Source organism: Euprymna scolopes, chromosome 2 (genome assembly GCF_053919585.1).
Source record: "Euprymna scolopes isolate OS-2025 chromosome 2, ASM5391958v1, whole genome shotgun sequence".
Classification (NCBI taxonomy): Eukaryota; Metazoa; Mollusca; class Cephalopoda; order Sepiida; family Sepiolidae; genus Euprymna; species Euprymna scolopes.
The window spans coordinates 96,643,118-96,656,662 of NC_136483.1; positions in this window are offsets into that span (position 1 = coordinate 96,643,118).

Below are 13,545 nucleotides of genomic sequence, written 5' to 3' on the forward strand. Positions count from 1 at the left end.
ACGGGTATCTTTTCAAACTGGAGAAGCTGCACGAAATTTCAAACGGTACATTTTACTTAACGCACAGGAGTAAAATGTTTTCGATCTGTGAGGCATGACTGGGTAGAATTCCTAAGCAATTCAAAATTGTATGTCAATATTAAAGCATCAGTATATTCACAGATTATCTAAAAACATTTTGTATGACTTTTAGGAAACGAATTTAATATATTTTTTAAAATTTTTTATATCATAGAATATATTTTAAATATGAAATACATATACTTAATATAACCATCTAATAAGCGTCTTTACGAGTCGTGATTTCCAAGTAAAAACAACAACATAATATTTAGGTAATAAATATATGATATTAAAGTGCGATTTCTACATTAATGAAACCGGTTTTATATGTAATATCATTTCCTCTGAAATGGAAGTGTCAAGTCTTTTAAGGGTGTCCACCGTTTGAATGCCGAAAAAAATTAATTACCATTGGCCAGCAATTTCTAGTTATCTTTGCGTTCTCTCAAAGGTAATGATATTTCCTTGCAGTTTCACCGATTATTTTCTTTGTGAAAATATTAGAAAAGTCAATGATTGATAAAAGTAAAGAAACAAAAGGTTATATTTAGATAAAATAGATTGTTCCCATGAGGCTTGTGATGGCCAGTTGAATTCATTCCAAGAATATTCCCTTCACAAAATGTTTTTATCGATTGCTTTTATTTATATTGGGTTTTTGTTCTTTAATATTCTCCTGTGTAATGGCGTGAGACACTCATAACTACTTTTTAAATGTATGTTTTCCAGAAGACAAACTACTTTCTATGTATTGAGAAAACCAGTGAATGGTACAATTAAAGCTTAAGAAGAAATTATTCTATCAGGATCAGCTTCCTCAGGTTGTAACGTAAAATACTATGCCTCTCTGAACTTATGTAATATAACACACACCTACACTCTGTCGTTCTCTCTCTCCCCCACTCACACACTCATATATCATTATGTAAAATTATTTATATGTTTTATTTAAATAATCTTAATATCTGCGCTCATAATATATATATATATATATATATATATATATATATATTAAAAATGACAATAAGTAAACAACAAACATTTATACATATATATCAATCGTTCGTCTTTTTTTCATGACCTTCATAAAATGAGTCATTTGAATAATTTATATTAGAACGCACCTTTGAAAATATGAGATAGCTGTTGGATTTCAAGTAAATGTTATACAGTTTGCTTATTGAATCTGAAATTAGTCTATTGAATTAAAAACTGTGCTGCAACTATGATGTGGAAATACCGTATCAGTAGGAATTCAACGTGTTATATGTTTCTGAAATAGAATAGTTTTTGTTCAATATCGATGTTGTGTATAAATTTTAAGAGTAAGACTTGTTGAATAGCAAGCCTATATCTAAAGATACGTTCTCTGTACTTCGTACTAATTTGTTTAATAAAGGAGTTACAATGTAGAAGCAGTTATGTAGTTTAATTGGTTTAGGATATATAATACACGTATATATATATATATATATATATATATATATAGATATATATATATATAGATATATATATATATATACATATATATATATATATATATGTGCGTTTGTGTGTGAGTGTGTGGGTGTGTATGTGTGGGTTTGCATGTGCATGTATATATATATATATATATATATATATATATATATATATATACATATTTATATATACATAAGCCTTTAATGGTTTAGTAAAACCTCCCGTCGTCTCACAAGACTCTGGGCAATGTTATAGTTAACATACAGGTTTATTGGTCATCGATAATAATAAAACTGAAAGGAATAAAAAAAACATGCTTAGGAAACACGTACATGCATCATGAAAACAAGGAGTTATTAAGACTTTAGAGAGATTCGTAGAATTGATAAGCTTGGAACAAGAAGGAATGTTATCGTAAATCAAAATCATAGATACAATAATATGCAATATGCTAAGTAACAGCCGAATTCCAACAGGTAAGATGGAGGTTCAGATGTGATTAGTCGATAAAAGATGTGGTGTATATAGAAAAAATATAGATTAATGTTTGCATTATTCAATTATATAATAGGAAAGAAATATGTTTTACGTGTGATGGCGAATGAATAGTACGATAAATAATTTGATCGAAAACTATACCATGTATGAAAAGCAGGTAAAATAGATTGATGTTGAGCACAAATAAAAAATAAACTCAACCGACGTCGAGTGAGAAACAAACTATAGGTCAAAAACTTAGCAAACCAACAAAAATGCTATGTAATCTATTCTACGTTGAAAAAAAACAATACATCCATCCCGGCAAGACGTACTTGTTTGCTAATATTTGCCCTGTTGAAGTGTATAGAAAAGTAACAGTCTAAATGTCCAACAAACGAGATGGCCTGGAGCAAGAACTCGTGTCCTACTCCTCTGGATGCAGTATATGCAACAACTATCAATCACTTCAACTGATTTCCCACGCAGTTGGTTCTTATATATCTTAAGCAAAAATAAAAGTGTTATCTAAACGGAGATTAACATATAATTGCTTCGATACATTGCCGGCAATCCCATAAGATTCTGTCAATAACCCGGTTGGGAATATAAAGACAGTTTTTTTTCAATAAGCGTATTTTAGGACGACGCCATGTTCTCCGACGGGACCTCTGCTTTTATTACAAGTGTATCGATTTGGAATGAAATCAACTATTTGTTTCCGAAACAATATGTGACTCAGATTGTCTTGCACATTTTTAAGGAAAATATAATTTATGTGTGTGTGGGACTGGTAACGTATGAATCATTTTAGCCGAGGATTACTTTTACGAAGCCTTTTTATAGAAATATTTTTTGTTATTAAATATATACAATACTAGTAAAGTAATTGGACGTTGCCCCTGATTAGAAGATGATAAACGAAGTGTTCACTCTGACATATTTTTATTGCCATCGACATCGAGGAAATAGTCATTTAATCAAATCGATTGATCCCTGTTCTAATTTAGGAACCCATCATAATGCATCTGAAAAACATTCACATGCTTCTCTCAGTCGCTATGTTCACAATATATTGTAGTTTACATTGCACTATAGAGAATCTACTGTTGAGTTTATAAAATGATTTTTATATGTAACTTGCTTGATTGCCTGGCGTTGCCCAGGTTTGTATAGATGCGCGTTACGCAAAAAAAAAAAGTTTTAGTGGACAGGCAGGCTCGGACCCTTGATGCGAAGGCGGAAAAGAAAGTTGAGCTATATAAGGGTTTTGGTGGAGCAAATAATAAAAAAGAGAAAATTGCCAACGTAAAAAAATGGTAGTAGTAAGCAGGCTCGAACCCAAAACGCGTCAGAGGAAAAAAGAAGTGAAAAAAACCCCCGGTCTTATCGATGCACCCACTGCGATTGTGACGTAACGGGCGGTCGAAATAAGGTCTTTCATGCGACGTCGTTGACGCGAGGTTTGAATGACTTGCGAAATGTTCAACGGCAGGCTCGAACATGTACTACAAAAATCTACTTTGCAGGCTCGAAACCGTGCGGCGAAGCAGGAAAATGCCGTAAAAAAATGTGACGTCTCTGCCGTTCCGTCCCTCGCAAAATCGGAAGTGGTGAAAGTTTAAATTAAGGCTAGTCAATCTAAAATAGGAAATGACTTGCGACAATATCGTCGAAATAAGTGACGCCTTCTTGTAGAAAAGTGTTCAATTAAGAGTGGAGGAATAAATGTTTATAGCCAATATTCCTATATTTGCCGTTCAAGCGGTCGATCTTCAAAACGATACTTATTTCGTGGAAATTCATCGCCTTTGTCGAAGGTGTAAGGCAGACATACAAACATACATACATACATACACACATTTAAACCAACAGGTGAGATTTACATTATAGATGGCTTGTTTTAAAGTTGAAAATTGAAAAGTCAAATATGATGCAAATACAAACCATTCATTTCGAACAAATAATTCTCATAGCAAAAAGGAAAGTTTCTGTTGATTTTATGTTTGACATAAACAGACATTCGATCATGAGTAATTAAATTACAAACCAGGTGCAGATTTTTTGACAATCTAAACAGTGATGATACTATAAATGAAAAACCATATATATCTGCTTATAACCAGTGGTAGTATATATATATATATATATATATATATATATATATATATATATTCATATATATATATATATATTTATATATATATATATATATATATATATGACTACTTCGTTTAGTAACATGAATTAATATACGAAAGTATAGTTTTATGCGTAAACTTTAAATATTTACTTAAACAGTGCTCGATACATAGGTACAGCTAGGTTATAAGTTATAAAATATATATAGCGATTAAGCTGCACAGAATATCCCCCGTTTCATCTAGGCTAGGCTAATGCCTGACGAATCATAGCGTGGATGAAACCCTGAATATTCTGTGTAGCTTAATCATCATATATATTTTATAAATCATATATATATATATATATATATATATATATATATATATATATATATACTTGATAGAGCACACTATTTTGACACCTGAATTAAGCTACACAGAATATTCCGCGTTTTATCCACGCTAGGATTCATCAGGCTTATGCGTGGAGTTTTGGTTGTCTCGCGTTTTTATATACTCACGTTCGATTAAGTTTTTATTAAGCCAATCAGCTTTCTACTTTCTACCGCGCCCTTCCTTATAAGCCAATGACCAGCCATTACAGGACAAATGCCCAGTCGACCTCCGGTTCACCACTTCTTTTGTGTATGCTATTTTGCGGGGAGCGTAGATATCTAGTGTTCTGACCTATTTTCAACCAAGGCTAAATGTGTTTGTATTTTAATTTATGGTAGTGTATATATATATATATATATATATGATGTTTGAGCGGATTAAATCCGACGGTATGAAATAAAATGGAGGTGGAAGGACCTGAATACTCAACGTTTCGCCCGGTTTATGCGGACTTCTTCAAGAGGGATGGTCATTGACGAGAGAGTCGGAGGATGGGGGCTATATATACTGATGGGGGAGAGCAGCGTGTTTTACTCATGTAAATTAGATGTCATATATACATGTATATACATTCTATGAGAGAAAATAAATTAGAGTAGACTAGTGTGGTGGATTACGTCTAAAAGTTAAAATATCGTAGAGATAAGAAAATTGCGTCTGGAAATATAGCGGTGATGGATTAAGTAAATAAAATGACACGAGATTACGAAGGATTTTTTTTTTCAAATTAGAGATAATTGAATTGGGATAAAATAGCGTAGTACCTTAAATGATGGTGTCTAAAAATAAGAATAGGAGGTGATAAAATGGAGTCTAAAAATAGATAATGATAAAATAAAATACAGTAAATATGTAAAATAAGAATAAATATATTTCCAGACGCAATTTTCTAATCTCTGCGATATTTTAACTCCATTTTATTTCATATATATATATATATATATATATATATATATATATATATATATATATATATATTAAAATCTATGTATACGCAGGTCTATTTTATTGATTTATTTTCTATTGTTGTTGTCAATTTTAGAATTATTTTGTATCGCTATCCTAGAGTAAATTTTATCCTGATGACACAGTTGTTCGTTATTTCTCTCATACAGTTCAATAGATGCTGGGGTACTTTAAAGTATGGGATAGCAAATGTTTACTGAAGGCATAATTTATATGGATGGGTTAGATGTCTACATGTGTTAGCTTGTTTTACTATTTTCCATTTGACTACCGGCGAACGTCCACTTTCTTTGAGTTCCCAGTGTTTGTTTACTAGAGTTGTTTTTATTCAGTGTTTTTTTTTATTTTTGAATGTACTTTTGTAGTCATAATATCAGGTTTGGAAATCGAAGAAAGTACTACCTACGTAATATTTCTTGTTATTCAGGGTTCTTTCGCAAATATTGTGGCCTGGTAAACTATGCTTTTGGTTAGACATTTATTTTGAAGTGGGCCAAGTGTGCGGGATCTGCAGTTGCATGTATCTTGTTCGCTATTCATATTTTATTTCTATTTCTAGTATGTTTGTCGTTTTCCGTAGTTGATTTATTATTATTATTATTATTATTATTATTATTATTATTATTATTATTATTATTATTATTATTATTAATTTTCTCTACTAGTTTTATATGTGGCATTTGTGTTAATTTTATTTTGTCATGGTGTCCACTTCAACTTTAGGTCATGTTTTATTGAAAATTTTGTGTAAGGGATTGGTTGCGGGGAAGTGTTTTTCGATGAGATCTTGAAATTTCTTACCAATTTTTGTTTTTAACATTTGATTGTTTGGCGCTGCATACATATTATATTTATTTTTCTTCTATTTTTAATTTTATTATAGTTATGGGTTTTTGTGGCTTATATTTGATATCAATATATACCACTATAAATACGTATATATATATATATATATGTATACCCTCACACACACACACACACACACACACACACACACACACATATATATATGCGTGCGTACGTGTCGTCAGGGTGTATATATACGTATTTATGAATAGAAAGTTATACTATAAATATACGCATATATATACATATATATATATATATATAAGTTTTTATATACATAAACTTATACTATAAAATAAATCTACGATCAGAAAATTCTACGAATTGGAAAATATTCGGGAATTTTGCATTTTAACATGGCTGATAAAAGAGATTTCACTACTGATCGATGCAAGGAAGGTGGTAGATTTTCTGAAGGAAAACGGTTAGTCAGGTGACAAAGAATTAATTTCATCTTATTTGGGAAGGAAACGGACACAAGGATCGATCGAGCTGATTTCGAAGTCGATCGATTTTAGTGAGGAGGAGAAGTCGCCATCGAGGAAATTAAACTGCGCCCGGCCGAACAAAATTGTAAATAAGTTGAATAAAAGAAAAACTAAGGAAACACCATAACTGTTTTTTTGTTTTTTTTTGGAAACGTCTGTTCAATAAAGACGTTCAACAGATCAAATAAAAGGAAATCGGAACAGGCCATGCATAATTTGATTGCAATCATAACCATGGTAAAACGGAATTGGCAATCTTGGGTTGCTGATATTTTCTCTTCAATGCCATCTCTTTTTTTTTTCAAAGGATATGTTGCTAGACTTTATCTAAAGTACCACAGTGTTCATGGTAGAATTTCAGTTGAACTCACATGCTTTGCTGCTCTCATTTAAAACATTTAGAGAAAGAACGTTCCTTACTACAACAATTCTAAATGTATTTCTCTTTAGTGTGCCAAAATAAAGAAAACAAAATACACTTGGCAAGCAATATGGTTGTTTTACAGTCTAATATAAATTAACACCTATAAATTTCCATTTCTTTTTCGACTCTGTGATCATATTCTTGCAGAGTTCGCAGATGTTACCTTTTCCCTTAATTTCATTAAGAAAGTGCGCACGAACGGCGTGCATACCGATAGTTTTCAAGCATTTAAACATCGCTAACTAGCTTGGTTTTTTGGTATTTTCTTAGATACTGTCTCCTAATTGTGATGCGCAATTTTTGCAAGGTTTGCGTCGGCTTAGAGGACATGAATGTCGAGATTCACATACCTTTTAAGTGATTGATGCCACTCAACATCGCCGACAACTTCTATAATATATTTTTGGATGGGTAGGGAAATGACTGATGCCTGATGTCGCATCATTGTTATTGTCTCTTAGACGGTTCTTCTGCATCTTTCTGGCTGGGCAATATTTAGTATATGACGAAGCACGTTTCAAAAGTAATACTGAATATCTTTCCATCTGGATGGATCAGAGGTGATTGCAGATGGCATTGTTATGATAATTGAACTTATCAATTCATGAGCTTAAAATACCCTTCTGTCTCTAATTATAAGGGTATTCGACTTTAAGAAAACACCACTGTCTTCATCGGGCATCAGAAGCAGACATGCATCATTGCATCCATGGGAATGATTGGTGATTATCAATTCTGGAGCACAAAACATTATTTATTTTAAGCAGTACCATTCTAGTAATTGTAGCTAATCAATTATGTTAGTTAAAAATAGATACAAAGAAGAAGGTTTAACTTTTAGAACGAACCTCGTATATCAAAGTGCGCTCCGGATGTCAATGCACAGCAATCGTTCATCTATATTGAGAATTGCAGTTACTATGTAGAAAAACAATTTCTGCAGCAAGAAATATCGCGTGTTTTTAATAGTACCACTCCCGTCTTCGTAGCTTGTAAAATTGCTGAGTTTTATAATTGCAGGCTTTACTTTTCAAATTTTTCCCATAAGTTACGACCAAGAGAAGATCGTGGATTTCAGACGTCATTCAGCAGCAATACTTACAAAATGATTCGTTCACGGATATTGTCGATGGTAATAAAATCCTGATCGGTGTGGCCAGTTTTATAAATCATCGGTTTTAGTGATGATGAACCTTAAACCAAATTGCACCTGGTGTTTGATTTTTGGGGGTATGTTAAATCAGGATTCGTTCTGGGTATACAGAAGTGGCGTTGCAGATCCAGATTTATTGTGTTCATGATAAAGAGAAATATTATAATTGAAAAGAGCCAAAAACCTTTTGGCTACTCGCAGTAATACCGATGTACAGGAGCAGTGTTGCAGACGTAATTTGACAGATTATTATGCATACTATTTATCCAGTTTCCGCATTAATAATGTATAGGGTAGCGCATAGCTTTCAGTACGGGTTCATGAGGTACTCAGTCAAAATCGTTTTCGAAGTCTAGAAAGAAGACATCAATTAAATGTGTTTCTCGCGGTGCTTGTTAACGTGTAAGATCGCTTTAATTTTTAAGTGAACGCCTTAATAGAAGATTACAGGGTAAATATGTAGTTGCCATCAAAGATACATATACCAGCTAAGAAAGTACTGTCGCTTCTTCTTATTACAAAGATAATTTTTGTAAACTTGAGTTATCATTATGTCTTAAAAAGTCTTCTGCGAGCCGATCATGCACTGAAGTCTTGGCTTAGATAATTAAATCAGGACGATCGAATACTATATTTTCCCTGAAAATATGGTGTTCGTATAGTCTCATGAGAACAGAACAAATACTGTACAACTCATCTTATTAAAATGTCCGATTCATTGGAGCTTTCTTTCTAAGAGGATTCGGTAGCCTATACCTACCTTAAAACTGAAGAGAAAATTCCTGGGGTGACAGTCTTATTACAGCAGAACTGACACTAAGCTCTCACTTCCACTGAAATATATTCCGAGTAAATGGGTTTCTTTATTTAGAAAAGGAATAATGGCAAGAATACATTTATGGTTTCTTCGCCTTTTGGTTAAAAACCAAGTAGCAAGCAACTTTCATTCCAAGAGTCAGTTTGCTTGACTCTCCCGGCCTCAATCTGGCTAAAACAGTTGGTTGTGAATTATATGTTACAGAGGTCTGCTGCAACAAAACGCCGGAATTTCATAGTCTATCCTTTAAATTTTATTTGAGGATCTTACATAGGTGTGTCAAATTTAGAAATATATGTGCGATCTTTCGTTGAATGCATTAGCCTGACAGACCCAGAACAAAGGTTTTCGCCTTTGTCCTGTGATTTCAAACATCGACATGGTAACAAACGCACTTACTCATTAAGAAACGACAAAAACTGCCAAAGTGTGTACCAAAATATTTAATGATTTGACGAAATCTTAGGAAGAGGATGCTCCTCAGAGTAAGTATGCTATTATAATGAGTGACTATACTTAATGAAGAATAGACGTGTTCAATAATTGTGACAAATGACGATCAACGACCTGCATTCATTCTACACTTCCGAATTAGCTTGTTGCAATTTTCTCACATATATATATATATATATATATATATATATATATATATATATGCATATATATATATATGTATATATATATATATATATATATATATATTGCATTTTTTGTAAACATATTACAAATTGTAATATAGGTTCTCTGTATTTTAGCAACACTTAACGTTTCACTAATTTGCGTTCTACATAATAATTTCTAAAAATAAAATTCACAAGATGTTTTTAAACAGAATCTTTTAAATAATATCTGTTTTTCTAAATGTAGTATTATTATTGTTATTATTATAATTACGACTAATAATAACACTAGAAATGATAGCGCAATAAAAAAATACGTATCTAGAAGAAAACTTTTAAATAGAAACACAAAAAGAAATATTACTCTCTTACACACACACGCGCACACATACACACACCCACACACACACATATATATATATATATATATATATATATATATATATATATATATATATATATATATATATAAATGAGCTATATTGAGATTTGTTTGAGTGAGTATGGAGATTATTATAAAAAGTGTATTTTAAGATAATTTTTAGCATAAAAAATTAAAAACCGGTGTTTATTTTAAAACTGTTATTTTATGGGTATATATATATATATATATATATATATATATATATATATGTGTGTGTGTGTGTGTGTGTGTGTGTGTTTGTGTGTGTGTGTTTGTGTGTGTGCGTGTTGAGCAGATGTGAATTCTTGAATATAATTTTGTTTTCTTTTTGAAAAGGGGAGGTATTTTCTCCCGAAATTAATCAAAGTTCATAAACCAACAGACTTTATATACACCAGACATACCAACAACTTGGTTACAAATTAATTATATAACGAGGTGAGGAATGATAGGTGAATAAACAGTTAGACATTTCTCTTCTTAAACATACCCGTCTATTTATTTGTTTGTTTTTCTTTTCTTCAGTCTTGCGATTACGGTCGTTTTCGCATTGCTTTTGGCTTTTAAAACTTCCATATATTCTTTTACCAGCAATGATTCAAGCAAACTACAATTTACTTATATATATATATATATATATATATATATATATTATAGGACAACAGGAGTATGAAATGAAGTCACAAAACTATATATTGGTGGATATAGATCGGTTCATTTTTGAATAATGGAATACAAGCAAAATTTAGGAGATAGAAGGGATTCTTTATGCCAAGGTATTTCGAAGCCCAATGCTTCTCATCAGAAGAGTAGAGAATGTGCTAGATAGCATGGTGGAGATGCGTATAATTGGGTATATATATATATATATATATATATATATATATATATATATATATTCTTTTCTTTTTTTTCAGGGACCACTCGTCCTTCACCTCTTATCCCTATTTCACGTTATTTTGACCCCACATTTTCTGTGCTTCTTGCTTTTACTCACCTCCTAGTAATTATTATTAACATTATTATTAGTAGTAGTAGTAGTAGTAGTAGCAGCAGTTGTAGTTGTAGTAGTGGTAGTAGTATTGTTATTACTATTATTATTATTATTATTATATTTATTATTATTGTTTATTTTACCGCTATTATTATTATTATTATTTCCCCGTCATTGCTATCATAACAGTTACTATTATCATTTTCATTATTATTTCCATTACCATTGGTATTACTTTTATAATAGCTATTTGTAATATTTATATCATTACTATTATTATAATTATCATTATTATTATTGTCATTATTATAATTACCCTATTATTATTTTCATTATTACAACTTTCGTAAGTAGTAAATTTCTCCTTACTCTTCCAGCATGCCATTAATATGTATCCTTAAACCATTTTCATCAAGTTAAACGCACCCATAGACATTGCCATCCTATCCTCCTACCGCCCCCTTAAAACCACACTCCCTATATCATAACAGATGAAACTTAGAAATATTGCCGCATAGTACCTAACATATACCAATCTCTGAAAATCAATAGTATAACCTTGCAACTTCCACTCCCAAAATCATACGCGACTTTATAGCTGCTATTTCTCGTATCAGTTGCACCTGTCAAAAATACCACTCCATAAATAATAGACCCCCCAAATACCGTTAACATAGAATTACCTAACAGCCACAGTACACCCCCAATTAAACCCTAAAACATATGCCCCATGAATTTAAAAATAAACTCAACACTATAGTAAAGACTATATACACTATTTTTTACATAATACTATATATAACAAGCTTCTCCTTTATTTAGAATTCAATAAGCTTTCCCCAAAATTCTATAATTTCACTCCTAATGAACACTACGCTTGTCGCCGCATCTCCACCATGATATCTAGCACGTTCTCTACTCTTCTGATGAGACGCATAAGCCTTCGAAATGTCTTGGCAGAAAGAGTCACTTCTATCCCCCAAATTTTGCTTGTATTCCATTATTCAATAAATGAACCAATCTATATCCAACAATAAATAGTTTTGTGACTTCTTTTCATACTCCTGTTGTTCTATGCATGCACATCCATACACATACACATATACACACCCACACATAAATCAGGACCGACACATTAAAACACACACACGTGCGCGCATACAACCACACACAGACATAACACCCCTATCTCTAATACAACACACTGAACAATACAAACCCTACTTAACCTTGAAGCCAACAACACTAGGAAACACCTAGAACCATAGCATAATATCTGTTCCAACACCTCGCCCCCTCCTCAGTCAGTGGAGGAGAACCCCCTCATGACTGAAACAACTATCATCCCTTCTATCATCCCCCTTCCATACCTGTACCCCCTCCACATGGTCCCCTCTGGGGAATAAAATCTCCCACACACTAGGAACCGATCCTGAGTCTGGCCATACCCACATGGGGAGACAAATAAATAGAAACATTAAAAAATCCCCTATACATATTTTAAATACACCCCTCTTTCTAAACAAACATAATATAAGGAGTACCCGAAAAGGCTAAAACGATAAATCACAATACCAAAATCCAAGAATCCAAAAAATGAATATCAAAATAGAATGAAAGCACCCCTAACCTTATTTCAGAAGAGCTGGTCTCCCCTCTTCACACATACACATTAGTAACGACGTCGGATCACAGTCACCTTCCTAAGGAAGGAAATAACCTCATAATACTATAAAACAGGATACACATTCTCAAACCAATAAAAGCAAACACACACACGCACACACAAACACACACACACACCCTACCCCACCCTAAATGAAAAGAAAAAAACATTAGCAGAAAGAGAGAGTGACTACAGCCAGGTCAGCAGCCTGGAAAAGCCCAATAAAAGAGTAAAAAAATTGAACATACCAATGAATAATAAACACTTACAGGCCTTCACCCCTTGGAAACACTTCTAATAAACTACGAAAATCATCATTTTTACATCTCCAACACATTTGAAAATAATTTCTGACGAGGACGCTTCACAGAACGTCTGAAACGCGCGTAAAAACGAGTTCAATGACTTAAAAACATTATTACAATGATCCAAACATAATTCTCAATGAAAAACCAAGACACGGAATAATAAAATAATGTTAAAAAATACACATTATTGGTGACCACTCCCGTATTTAAATATATATCTTTCTTTCATTGGAATGTCTTAACCCATTATATATATATATATATATATATATATATATATATATATATATATATATACAAAAAGCAGTGAAAAATCATATCCGTATAATATTTGGTCCTG